General features: G+C 38.9%; 1 pseudogene across 1 annotated transcript; it reads left to right on the forward strand.

Annotated features, from left to right (window-relative positions):
- Positions 1-3020: 3020 nt before the first annotated feature.
- On the forward strand, positions 3021-4066 carry LOC307190418 (sodium/potassium-transporting ATPase subunit beta-3-like; annotated as a pseudogene). The gene is made up of 2 exons: positions 3021-3137; positions 3352-4066. The product of its transcript is annotated as a sodium/potassium-transporting ATPase subunit beta-3-like (transcript).
- The last annotated feature ends 9945 nt before the right edge of the window (positions 4067-14011 follow it).

Raw genomic sequence — 14011 nt, forward strand, 5'->3', positions numbered from 1 at the left:
GAGTAATTTTGTGATGATATAAAACTTGGTCGGAGCGTGATTTTCTTCAAGTTGTGATTCATGGGCCCAGGCTCCTTCCACCTTGTGATTTTGTGCTTGCTAGACCCCCTAGAGTCTTCTACATCCAGTTAGTAGATAGGAAAAGAGAGAATGAAGAATATACACTGCTTTTTAACTTCCTCCTATCAGAAATGATATGCATTATTTCTGTTTATATTCTAATGATGAGCACTCATCACCTGGCCCTACCTTGATACGGGGGTGCTCAGGAATAACTCCCTAACTAGGCAGCTGCTTCCTGATTATGACTTTTTACAATGGAAGGGGAAGGTGCACATTTTTAGTGAATAATTAGCCCTTTCTGAAACAAAAGTATATAATTGCAGTTATTCTTATAGAATCATCCATGGAGCTTTAAAATATATCAATGCATGAGTCCTACTCAGAAAGGATCAGATTGCAATTTGTTTAGAGTAGTTACAGTGTATTTATTTTTAATGTTGCAGAGAATAACTAGTATGCAACCAAAGTTGAGAGCCACAAGATTACAAATTTGCAAGGTGAGTGGAGTAGATGTGGAGACAAGAGAATAACAGGCTCCTTTGATGTCAAGACTATGTATAGAGGTAGAGTAATGAGAAAGCTAAATAAATAAGCAAATAAGCATGTATATATGTCTCTGTGTGTTTTTAGGGGGTAGCTGATATCAGAGGAGAGAACATAGATCTTGAAAGGAGGAAACTTGTGTCTGAGTCCCAGTTCTACCACTTTTCAGCTCCAGAATTTCTAATTGGTTCTCTTTCATAAGTACCTATTCTTTCATGTATACAATAATCTTCCTTTATTTGAGTGTATGAATTTTACTTATTTGAAACATATAGTTTGACTTCTCTGTGATCCCTCACCTTTTCCTACCCTTTACTGAGTTCATAGTCCTTCATGGAGTTGGTACACTTCCAACATTTTGGTCATTCTTTTTTTTTTAAATAAATTTATTTATTTATTTTTGGCCACGTTGGGCCTTCGTTGCTGCGCACGGGCTTCCTCTAGTTGTGGTGAGCAGGGATACTCTATGTTGTGGTGCACGGGCTTCTCATTGCGGTGGCTTCTCTTGTTGCAGAGCATGGCTCTAGGTGAGCGGGCTTCAGTAGTTGTGGCGCACGGGCTTAGTTGCTCCGCGGCATGTGGGATCTTCCTGGATCAGAGCCCGAACTCGTGTTCCTTGCATTGGCAGGCGGATTCTTAACCACTGTGCCACCAGGGAAGTCCCCATTTTGGTCATTCTTAATTGTGCATTCTTCACTGTAGCTGAGATTGCCTGAAAGAGTATGACCTCTGCTTTATACAGCATATATTATGGGAAGTATAGAAACATCTGCTAAGGTTTGGTTGGAGCCATTGATAGAACAAGGAATGGACATTATATCCTGTCAGATGTGGAACTTGAGAGCTAATTTTCTGAGCTCGGATGCTCCCCACTCCTCCGGAGTTTACCAGGTACCAAGGGTGTTATTCTGTTAATTACCCGAAGCTCTGCTTCTTCCTGAGCACAGGCATCATTTTCCTTTGTGCCTAGCCTGACAGGCATCATTTTCTTTTGTGCCTAGCCTGGAAGGTGGCGGTATGTGCCTGGATCCTTGCCTTAGGCCTCTTGTTGGTTATATCTGGACTCCTGCCCCCAGCTCTTGCCACCTCATTATATAGAACACAATTTTCTCACACATAGTTTATGGTCCTCCAAAAGTTTACCTTCCTGTTTTGAAGATGGCTATTCCTGGTTCTTTTAAAAGTATATACATACATATTTTTTCTATTGTTTGTATAGTTGATGTAAGATGAGAATGAAGCATCTGCTCTCTCCATTTATTTTGATATCAGAAGTCCTGGCCGTGTGATATTGGGTGAGTTTCTAAATCTCTGAGTCTTCTTATCTCTAAAATGGGGATAATACAGATTGTTAAGATTAAATAATGTACAACACTTTGTGAATTAATATGTTAGTTTTTATATTATTAATAGGAAGGATTAAAGGACTAGAGGGCATCAAAGATGAAGAGAAGAGTGGGAGAGTAAGATAATTGAAAGAATAGGGTTTTGTGGTCAAAGGGAGGAATTACAGAGGTCAAGATTGGCAACTTTAGGTATTTACAATGTGTTGAGCCAATATATACAATCAGGCTCTGGCACGCCTTTTTCAATGCCCTAAGCGTCTTTCTCTTACATAATGTGGGGATTAAACCTTTTATTCACACTCTAAGTCAGAAGGGGCTTTTTTTCATGTTATAATTATACAATGTTTGTATATTCTCAATTTGAAGACCTCTCTAAAAGGGGAGAGTGGCATTTCAATATATCCTAAAGGTGTCAAGTCAACAAAAAGATCAATTTTGGTTGCAAATACCTTACAGTTATACAAATCTAATATTTTATGCAAAACTTAATAAAGTTTAAAGGAACAGATAGAAATCTGAAAAGGAGAGATGGGTAAGTAAAGGAATATCAAATAGATTAGTGACAAGCATTTGTATACTCTTTTATCTCTTTATGAATGAGGAAAATAAAAATATGGTTATAAAACACGAGTCATAACAATTATGGCAGATTTATTTTTAAAACATTTAAAAAATATGATCATTTTGGGATGATTTCAAGTTGACTGAGAACAGTTGTGTGGTTTCGGTTACCACTGAAAAGAAACCAGATAGCAGAGGGAGTCTACTTTTTCACTAACAACATTTTGACGAAAGGTGAGAGAGATGATTGGTATTTGGTGCCACTCTGAAATTAAGGGAATAAATGGGAGGCTCCCGCGGCCGAAGCGGCGGCCCGGCGCAGCGCAGTCTGCTTGAGCGCTCACCGCAGCGAGGAGGATTCCTCGGCCGTCCCGCCTTCCGCCGCGGTCGCGGGCCGCGCTGCTCCAGCCGGGACGCGCGCCTCTGCGCTCCTCGCAGCTTCCACTTGGCAGCTTCCACTTAGCAGCCGCTCCCCTCGCCGTCCGCACACACACCATGACGAAGTAAGAGAAGTCCTTCAACCAGAGCCTGGCAGAGTGGAAGCTCTTCATCTACAACACGACTACCGGAGAGTTCCTGGAGCTCACCGCCAAGAGCTGGGGTTTGATCTTGCTCTTCTACGTAGTTCTTTTTTTTTTTGCGGTATGTGGGCCTCTCACTGTTGTGGCCTCTCCCGTTGCGGAGCACAGGCTCCGGACGCACAGGCTCAGCGGCCATGGCTCACGGGCCCATCCGCTCTACGGCATGTGGGATCTTCCCGGACCGGGGCACGAGCCTGTGTCCCCTGCATTGGCCGGCGGACTCTCAACCACTGCGCCACCAGGGAAGCCCCACCTAGTTCTTTTATGGGTTCCTGGCTGCACTCTTTACATTCACAAAGTGGGCTATGCTTCAGGCTCTGAACGATGAGGTTCCAAAATAATCGTGACCAGATGCCTAGCCCAGGACTTACGGTTTTTCCAAAACCAGTGACGGCGTTGGATTTTTCATTCATCGTGTCTAATCCAGAGTCCTATAGAGGGTGCATTAATGACCTTAAGAAATTTCTAAAGTCATATGGCTTAGAAGAACAGAAGAATCTCACAGATTGTCCCGATGGAGCATTTTTTTGAGCAGAAGGGTCTAGATTATACTTCATGTCGGTTTCCTCTTGTCTTACTTGAAGCACGCAGTGGTGTGGATGATCCCGAGTTTGGCTACTCCACAGAAAGCCCTTGTATTCTTGTGAAAATGAACAGAATAATTGGATTAAAGACTCAAGGAGAACCAAGGATAGAATGTATTTTGAAGGGTGAAAACACATCAGTGCTATCAACTTATGCTTCTAATGGAACGATAGATTTAAAGTATTTTCCATATTATGGGAAAAAATTGCATGGGAGCTATCTACAGTCATTTGTTGCCGTCCAGCTCATCTTTGGTAATAGAAATAACGTAAACGAAGTAACAGTTGAGCGCAAGATTGATGGATCACCCAACCTAAAAAACCAGGAAGATCGTGACAAGTTTTTAGGACGAGTTGCATTCAAAATCACCATGCGTCCATAGTAGGAGTTAGAATATCTCCACAGAGTAAACATTGTGTTGTCTGTCTTCATTTGGTATCAGCTGGACCTGCCATTCCAGAATTATGAGACCACCTTGAAGAAAGGTGGAGTGGTGCATGATACTGGGGTAGCATCATAATGTGCTTCCAGATCATAGTGTTCAGTGTCCTTCAAGTAACTGCCTGTTGCCTCTGCTGCCTTTTGAACCATGTACAGTCACAAGATAGGACTGTGAACAGCTGATTCTGAACATGTAAGATGGGGTTTGTCCAATTTTTACGTGGTTTAATTGCCTAGCGTCTAAAGCTTAATGTGCTCTGCTATGTAAGTATTTTATAGATTTAACACTGGTTAACTGTCACATTTTGATGCCAGCAAAGTTTTAGGGGATAAAATGGTACCTGACCAACGTCAAATGACTTTATAGCTGCAAGAAATGCAGTGTGTGGAGAAGCTCTGTATGTGAGGAGGAAAAAGGAAAATAAAAGTGGATTTGAAAGGTTAAAAAAAAAAAAAGAATAAATGGTATTAAGCAGCCAAGTATCTCTTCCATTCCCCCTTATTACACATAATGCCTTTTGTCTGTCAGTCTAACAAAGTATATGCCTTAATAGCAACCCATTGTCTGTAGACTGAGCCCAGTTCTCTGCCTTTTGCTGTTTGATCTCTACATCCTCATGTATGTAGAGAATGACAAAGAAAGACCCTGAGTGGATTTGTCTGGTACTATAAATTGACACAGGTAGTAGGAAATTGTCAGTACATATGTGAGGGGAAAAAAATATACAAATTTCATTCTTTATAAAAGACTTATTTGATAAGGTCTTGTATGAGGCACGTAAACACAAATTTTTGATGCAGAAATATATGAGGGCTCCATGGAAACTGAAAACAAAAGGCTGTATTTGGTCATACAATTTAAAACAACTATTTTCTATTTTCATTTCAGTATTTAGGACTAGCTTATTTTTATTCTGTGTATTATAGATATTTTAACAAATGAAATAAAATTGAATGCAGTGTGGAAAAATCAATTCCATGAATTAATTTTTAAGCTATATTTGTACATTCATCAGTAGAATCTCCTTTTTTCTAACCTTAAAGGGAAAAACTGTTTCACATAATAAACAATAAATGTCACTTAGATAAACATTTACCCTCTTTTAATTCTAGTACTTTGTAAGTTTCTTTAATGTGACTATGAAATTCTGTCATTTATTCATTTGTTCATTTATTCATTCATCTCAAATATTTACCTACAAATATTGACCTACTCCATAACCAAAAATTTAATCATTCTCTAATGTCTTCTTGCAGATTTGTGTGATGATAAACTTGAAATTAAATCCTTATATATTTTGTATGTTAGAAAAAAGACTTTTCTACTTTAGTCATCAGTGAGTTGATGAAGAAAGATAGTAAGATTGATGATTTTTGATGTTTTCGCATACAGACTGGTTCTTAAAACCTGAGTTATTTTGAAGTTATCATTTAAAAGTGCTTATAATATGTAAATATTTATTCATTGGTTTCTATAAACACTAGATACAAATAATCTGCTTTCTGACATATAGTCCAGATATTTATGCACAATACCATGCTATATTACCTAGAGATGATTTGCTGGCTTAAAAAAGAAAAAAATACAAATACAAATACAAGCAGCAAGTTAGAGAAAAATGTTCAATAATGGTTATATTCAAAAAGTATTAAAATGTCTAAGATAGGAGTTTTGTCCTTTTTTTTAACAACTTTATTGGAGTATATTTGCGTTACAAAGTTGTGTTAGTTTCTGCTGTAAAACAAAGAGAATCAGCTATATGTATACATATATCCCCATATCCCCTCCCTCTTGTGCCTCACTCCCACCCTCCCTATCCCACCCCTCTAGGTGGTCACAAAGCACCGAGCTGATCTCCCTGTGCTATGCAGCTGCTTCCCACTAGCTATCTATTTTACATTTGGTAGTGTATCTATGTCCATGCTGTTCTCTCACTTCGTCCCAGCTTAGCCTTCCCTATCCCCGTGTCCTCAAGTCCATTCTCTATGTCTGCATCTTTATTCCTGTCCTGCCCCTAGGTTCCTCCGAACCATTTTGGTTTTTTTTTTTTTTTAGATTCCATATATATGTGTTAGCATACAGTATTTGTTTTTCTATTTCTGACTTACTTCACTCTCTAGGTCCATCCAACTCACTACAAATAACTCAAATTCGTTTCTTTTTATGGCTGAGTAATATTTCATTGTATATGTGTGCCACATATTCTTTATCCATTCATCTGTCAATGGATACTTAGGTTGCTTCGATGTCCTGGCTATAGTAAATAGATCTGCAATGAACAGTGTGGTACATGACTCCTCTGGAATTATGGTTTTCACAGGGTATATGTCCAGTAATGGGATTGCTGGGTCATATGGTAGTTCCATTTCTAGTTTTTTAAGGAACCTCCATACTGTTCTCCATAGTAGCTGTATCAATTTACATTCCCACCAACAGTGTAAGAGGGTTCCCTTTTCTCCACACCCGCTCCACCATTTATTGTTTGTAGATTTTTTGATGATGGCCATTCTGACTGGTGTGAAGTGATACCTCATTATACTTTTGATTTGCATTTCTCTAATGATTAGTGATGTTGAAAATCCTTTCATGTGTTTGTTGGCACTCTGTATATCATCTTTGGAGAAATGTCTATTTAGATCTTCTGCCCATTTTTGGATTGGGTTGTTTGTTTTTTTGTTATTCAGCTGCATGAGCTGCTTGTATATTTTGGAGATTAATCCTTTGTCAGTTGCTTTGTTTGGAAATATTTTCTCCCATTCTGAGGGTTGCATTTTCATCTTGTTTATGGTTTCCTTTGCTGTGCAACAGCTTTTAAGTTTCATTAGGTCCCATTTGTTTATTTTTATTTCTATTACTCTAGGAGGTGGGTCAAAAAGGATCTTACTGTGATTTATGTCATAGAATATTCTGCCTATGTTTCCCTCTAAGAGTTTTATAGTGTCTGGCCTTAACGTTTAGGTCTTTGATCCATTTTGAGTTTACTTTTGTGTATGGTGTTAGAGAGTATTCTAATTTCATTCTTTTACATGTAGCTGTCCAGTTTTCCCGCACCACTTACTGAAGAGGCTGTCTTTTCTCCACTGTGTATTCTTGCCTCCTTTATCAAAGATAAGGTGACCATATGTGTGTGGGTTTATCTCTGAGCTTTCTGTCCTGCTCCATTGATCTATATTACTGTTTTTGTTCCAGTACCATACTGTCTTGACTGCAGCTCTGTGGTATGGTCTGAAGTCTGTGAGCCTGATTCCTCCAGCTCCATTTTTCTTAAGATTGCTTTGGCTATTAGGGGTCTTTTGTGTTTCCATACACATTGTGAAACTTTTTGTTCTAGTTCTGTGAAAAATGCCATTGGTAGTTTGATAGGGATTACACTGAATCTGTAGATTGCTTTGTGTAGTACAGTCATTTTCACAATATTGATTCTTCCAATCCAAGATCATGGTATATCTCTCCATCTGTTTGTATCATCTTTAATTTCTTTCATCAGTGTCTTATAGTTTTCTGCATACAGGTCTTTTGTCTCCTTAGGTAGGTTTATTCCTAAGTATTTTATTCTTTTTGTTGCAATGGTAAATGGGATTATTTCCTTAATTTCTCTTTCAGATTTTTCATCATTAGTGTATAGGAATGCAAGAGATTTCTGTGCATTAATTTTGGGTTCTGTTACTTTACCACATGCATTGATTAACTCTAGTAGTTTTCTGGTAGCATCGTTAGGATTCTGTATGTATAGTATCATGTCATCTGCAAAGAGTGGGAGTTTTACTACTTCTTTTCCGATTTGGATTCCTTTTATTTCTTTTTCTTCACTGATTGCTGTGGCTAAAACTTCCAAAACTATGTTGAATAATAGTGGTGAGAGTGGGCAACCTTGTCTTGTTCCTGATCTTAGTGGAAATGGTTTCAGTTTTTCACCATTGAGAACAATGCTGGCTGTGCGTTTGTCATATATGGACTTTATTATGTTGAGGTAAGTTACTACTGTGCCTACCTTCTGGAGAGTTTTTATTATAAATGTGTGTTGAATTTTGTCAAAAGCTTTTTCTGCATCTATTGTGATTATCATATGGTTTTTATCCTTCAGTTTGTTAATATGGTGTATCACATTGATTGATTTGTGTATGTTGAGGAATCCTTGCATTCCTGGGATAAGCCCCACTTAATCATGGTGTATGATCCTTTTAATGTGCTGTTGGATTCTGTTTGCTAGTATTTTGTTGAGGATTTTTGCACCTATGTTCATCAGTGATATTGGCCTGTAGTTTGTGTGTGTGTGTGTGTGTGTGTGTGTGTGTTTTAACTAAGCATGTCTTTATTGTGAAGCTTATCTCTCATTGAATTAATTCTTCATGGGCCCAGTCAGAGGGTTTGTTTTCGTGTGTCTTTCTTCTCTTGTGTTTCCCTCCTAGAGAAGTTTCTTTATCATTTGTTGTAAAGCTGGTTGGTGCTGAATTCTCTTAGCCTTTGCTTGTTTGAAAACCTTTTGATTTCTCCATTGAATCTGAATGAGATCCTTTCTGGGTAGAGTAATCTTGGTTGCAGGTTTTGCTCTTTCATCACTTTAAGTATATCCTGCCATTCCTTTCTGGCCTGCAGAGTTTCTGCTGAAAAATCAGCTTATAACCTTATGGGGATTCCTTTATATGTTATATTTTGTTTTTCCCTTCTTGCCATTAATATTTTTTCTTTGAATTTAATTTTTGTTAGTTTGATTAATATGTGTATTGGTGTGTTTCTCCTAGGGTTTATCCTGTATGGGACTCTGTGCTTCCTGGGCTTAGGTGACTCTTTCCTTTCCCATGTTAGGGAAGTTTTCCACTATAATCCTTTTCAAATATTTTCTCAGACCCTTTCTTTTTCTCTTCTTCTTCTGGGACCCCTATAATTCAAATGTTGGTGCATTTGGTGTTGTCCCAGAGGTCTCTGAAATTGTCTTAAATTCTTTTCATTCTTTTATCTTTTCAGCTCCTCAGCAGTTATTTCCACCATTTTATCTTCCAGCTCACTTATTCGTTCTTCTGCCTCAGTTATCCTGTTATTGATTCCTTCTAGTGTATTTTTCATTTCAGTTATTGTCTTGTTCATCTCTGTTTGTTTGTTCTTTAGTTCTTCTAGATCTTTGTTAAGCATTTCTTGTATTTTCTCAATCCATGCCTCCATTCTATTTCTGAGATTCTGGATCATCTTTATTATCTTGACTCTGAATTCTTTTTCAGGTAGATTGCCTACTTCCTCTTTATTCATTTGGTCTTGTAGGTTTTTACCTTGCTCCTTCATCTATGACATATTTTTTTGCCATCTCATGTTTTTTTTTTCCTTTTTTTAATGAGTGGGATTGTGTTCCTGTCTTACTGGTTGTTTGGCCTGAAGCTTCCGACACTGGAGTTTGCAGGCTGTTGGGTAGAGCTGTGTCTTGGTGCTGAGAAAAAGACCTCCGGGAGACCTCACTCCTATGAATATTCCCTGAGGTCTGAGGTTCTCTGTTATTCCAGTAGTTTGGACTTGGATCCCCCACTGCAGGAGGAGTGACCTGAGTAGCCTGACCCCTGGCTTGTGAACCAAGATCCTGCAAGCTGTGTAGGGTGGCAAAAAAAAAGAAAAAAAAAGAAAATGTGGAAAAGGCCTTGGCTGTGGAGGGCGGGCCTAAGCACAGAGGAGGTTTGGGCAGTGGGTGGGGCCTATGGTTAGGACCCACAGGGCTGGAAAAGGGGCTGTGAGGGTTGGGGGTGTGGCTTAGGCTCAACAGTACAGAAGGGCCCAGATGTGCCTCTGGTCTCAGAGGGCAGGGAACCCCACCTGGGAGCCCAGCAGGCTTCCTGGGCTCAAGTGAACAGGGCAAATGCCCTCCTCCTCTCCTGCTCCTCTCATCCCAAGGGGCCCCTCCCACCTGCCTCTCCTGATTTCATTGGTCTCCTTCCTATGCTCCCAGGACCCACACTGCCTGGAGGGGACTTTGGAGGGCAGGGGATCGGCCTGGGAGTTCAGCAGTTTCCCTATGCCCCAGTGGGCGGGTCAAATGCCATCCACTCCTTTCCCATTCCTCCGGTCTTGGAGGGGCCCTCCTGCCTGTCTCTCCTGTTCTTTCCCAGCCTCTCTCCTATGCCCCCAGGACCAACCTGGCCCAGAAGGGACCTCTGAGGGCATAGAACCTGGCCTGAGAGCTGGGCAGACTTTGTCAGCAGGTTGGGCAAGGGAAACACTGGGTGCACTCCCCCCTGATCCAAGCCCCCAAGGGTCCCTCCAGGCGTGGGAACCCCTTCCCACTCTCAGCCACCCCTGAGGGGCACTGGACCTGTCTGGCCTCCACTTCTTCTACCCCCACTTCTCCCCTTTCAGTTCCCCCATATCCTACCTATTTGCTTGGGGGTTCTTCCCATCTCCTTGGGCATCGGGGTCCCTCACCAGCATCTGGCAGGTGCCCTAGTTGTGGGGAGACATGAACTCCACGTCTTCTCACACCACCATCTTGACTCTGCTCCCCAACACTTGTTTTTTGTTGTCTTTTTTATAATAGCCATTTTGATAAGTGTGAGGTGATATTTCTTTGAAGTTTTGATTTGCGTTTCCCTGATGATTAGTGATGTTAAGCATCCTTTCGTGTGTCTATTGGCCATCTGTATGTCTTCCTTGGAAGAATGTCTATTCAGATCTTCTGCTCATTTTTTAATCAGATTGTTTGTTTTTTTGATATTGAGTTGAGTGAATTCTCTATATATTTTAGATCTTAATGCCTTATTGGATATATCATTTGCAAATAACTTTTCCCATTCACTGGGTTGCCTTTTCAGTTTGTTGATGATTTCCTTCACTGTGTAAAGCTTTTTAGTTTGATGTAGTCCTATTTGTTTACTTTTGCTTTTGTTGCCCTTGCCTGGGGAGATGGATCCAAAAAAATAATGCTAAGACCAATGTCAAAAAGTGTACTGTCTATATTTTCCTTCTGGAGTTTCAGGTCTTACATTTAAGTCTTTAATCCATGTTGAGTTTATTTTTTGTATATGGTTAAGAAACTGGTCCAATTTCATTCTTTTGCATGTAGCTGTCCAGTTTTCCCAACAGGATTTATTGAAGAGACTGTCTTTTCCCCACTGTATATTCTTGGCTCCTTTTTTGTAAATTAATTGACCATATAGTGTGGGTTTATTTTAGGGCTCTCTATCCTGTTCCATTGATCTATATGTATTTTTGTGCCAATTCCATACAGTTTTGATTACTATAGCTTTTTAATATAGTTTGAAATCAGAGAGCATGATATATTCAGCTCTGTTCTTCTTTAAGATTGCTTTGGCTTTTCAGGGTCTTTTGTGTTTCTATACAAATTTTGGATTATTTATTCCTGTCTGTGAAAAATGCCATTGGTATGTTGATAGGGATTGCATTGATTCTGCAGATTGCTTTGGGTAGTAAGGACATTTTAACAGAATTAATTATTTTAATCCATGAGCATGATACATTTTTCCATTTATTTGTGTCATCTTCAGTTTCAACAATGTCTTACAGTTTTCAGAGTACAGGTCTTTCACCTCTTTGGTTAAATTTATTCCTAGGTATTTTATTCTTTTTGAAGCAATTGTAAATGAGATTGTTTTCTGAATTTCTCTTTCTCATATTTTAATATTAGTGTATAGAAACACTAGATTTTTTTATATTGATTTTGTATTCTGCAATTTTACTGAATTCATTTGTTAGTTTTAACTGTTTTTTTTTGGTGGAGAATTCGTAGTTTTCTATATATACTATCATGCCATCTGCAAATAGTGACAGTTTTACTTCCTTCCTTCCAATTTTAATGACTTATATTTCTTTTTCTTGTCTGATTTTTGTGGCTAGGCCTTTCATTACTATATTGAATAAAAGTGGCATCGTCAAAAAAATAAAAAAATAAAAAGGGCTTCCTTGGTGGCGCAGTGGTTGAGAGTCTGCCTGCCGATGCAGGGGACACAGGTTAGTGCCCCGGTCTGGGAAGATCCCACATGCCATGGAGCAGCTAGGCCCGTGAGCCATGGCCACTGAGCCTGCGCGTCCAGAGCCTGTGCTCTGCAATGGAAGAGGCCACAACAGTGAGAGGCCCAAGTACTGCAAAAAAAAAAAAAAAAAAAAAAAAGTGGCGTCATTGTTCCTGATCATCGAGGAAAAGCTTTCAGGTATAATACCCTTGAGCATTATGTTAGATATGGGTTTGACATTATATGACCATTATTGTGCTGAGGCATATTCCCTGTAAACCCACTTTGTTGAGATTTATTATAAATGGATTTGAATTTTGTCAAATGCTTTTTCTGCACTGTTGAGATGATCATATATTTTTATCTTGCATTTTGTTAATTTGGTGTATCACATTGATTTGTGAATATTGAATCATCCTTTCTTCCCTATAAATCCCACTTGATTATGGTATATGATCTTTTTAATGTATTGTTGAACTTAGTTTGCTAATATTTTGTTGAAGTTTTTAAAATTAATTAATTAATTTATTTTCAGCTCTGTTGGGTCTTTGTTGCTGTGTGCGGGCTTTCTCTAGTTGTGGCGAGTGGGGGCTACTCTTTTTTGAGGTGTCCAGGCTTCTCATTGCAGTGGTTTCTCTTGTTGAGGAGCATGGGCTCTAGGCAAGCAGGCTTCAGTAGTTGCGGCTCACGGGCTCTAGAGCGCAGGCTCAGTAGTTGTGGCACATGGGCTTAGTTGCTCGGCGGCATGTGGGATCTTCCTGGACCAGCCTCAAACCCATGTCCCCAGCATTGGCAGGCGGATTCTTAACCACTGTGCCACCAGGGAAGTCCCTGTTGAAGATTTTTGAATCTATGTTCATCTGTGGTATTGGACTGTAATTTTCTTTTCTTGTGGTGTCCTTGTCTGATTTGGGTATCAGGATAATGTTGGACTCATAAAATGAGTTTGGAAGCATTTCTGCTTCATATTTTTTTGGAAAAGTTTGAGAATGATAGGTATTAACTCTTCTTTAACTGTTTGGTAGAATTTCCCTGTGAAGTCATTTGGTCCTGGACTTTTCTTGGTTCAGCGTTTTTTGATTACCAATTAAATTTCATTACTAGTGACCAATGTGTTCACATTTTCTATTTCTTCCTGATTCAGCTTGGAACATTATATGTTTCTAGGAAAATATCCATTTCTTCTACATTGTCCACGTTGTTGGTGTATACTTTTTCATAGTAATCTCTTATAAAAAAAAAGATATTTCTTTATGAAAACTGTGGTGTGAGTTGTGACTTCTCTTTCATTTCTTCTCCTTTTTTTCTTGATAAGTCTGATTAAAGGTTTATCAATTTTGTTTATCTCTTCATAGAACCAGTTTTTAATTTCATTGATCTTTTCTAATTTTTTGTGTGTGTGTGTCTGTTTCATTTATTTTCACTCCAACCTTTATTATTTCCTCCATCCTACTAACTTTGGACTTTCTTTGTTCTTTTTTTTTTTTTATAGCTCTTTTACATGTTAGGTTAGATTGTTTATTTGAGTACTTTTTTGTTTCCTGAGGTAGGCCTGTATTGCTATAAAATTTCCTCTTAGAACTACTTTTTTTGGCATTCCATAGATTTTATTTTGGAATATTTTGTTTTCATTTTTGATATACTTTTTGATATATTTTTTGATCTATTGATTGTTTATTAGCATGCTGTTTAGCCTCACATCTTTGTATTTTTTTCCAGTTTTCTTGTTTTAATTGATTTCTGATTTTATACCATTGTGGTCAGAAAAGACGCTTGATATGATTTCATTCTTCTTAAATTTATTGAGAGTTGATTTGTGGCCTAAGTATGTGATCTATGCTGGAGAATGTTTGCTGTGCACTTGAAAGGAATGTGTACAGCATACCTCAGAGATATTGTGGGTTTGACTCCAGACCACTACAATAAAGTGAATATTGCAGTAAA

Source organism: Stenella coeruleoalba (assembly GCF_951394435.1).
Source record: "Stenella coeruleoalba genome assembly, chromosome: 8".
Taxonomy (NCBI): domain Eukaryota; kingdom Metazoa; phylum Chordata; class Mammalia; order Artiodactyla; family Delphinidae; genus Stenella; species Stenella coeruleoalba.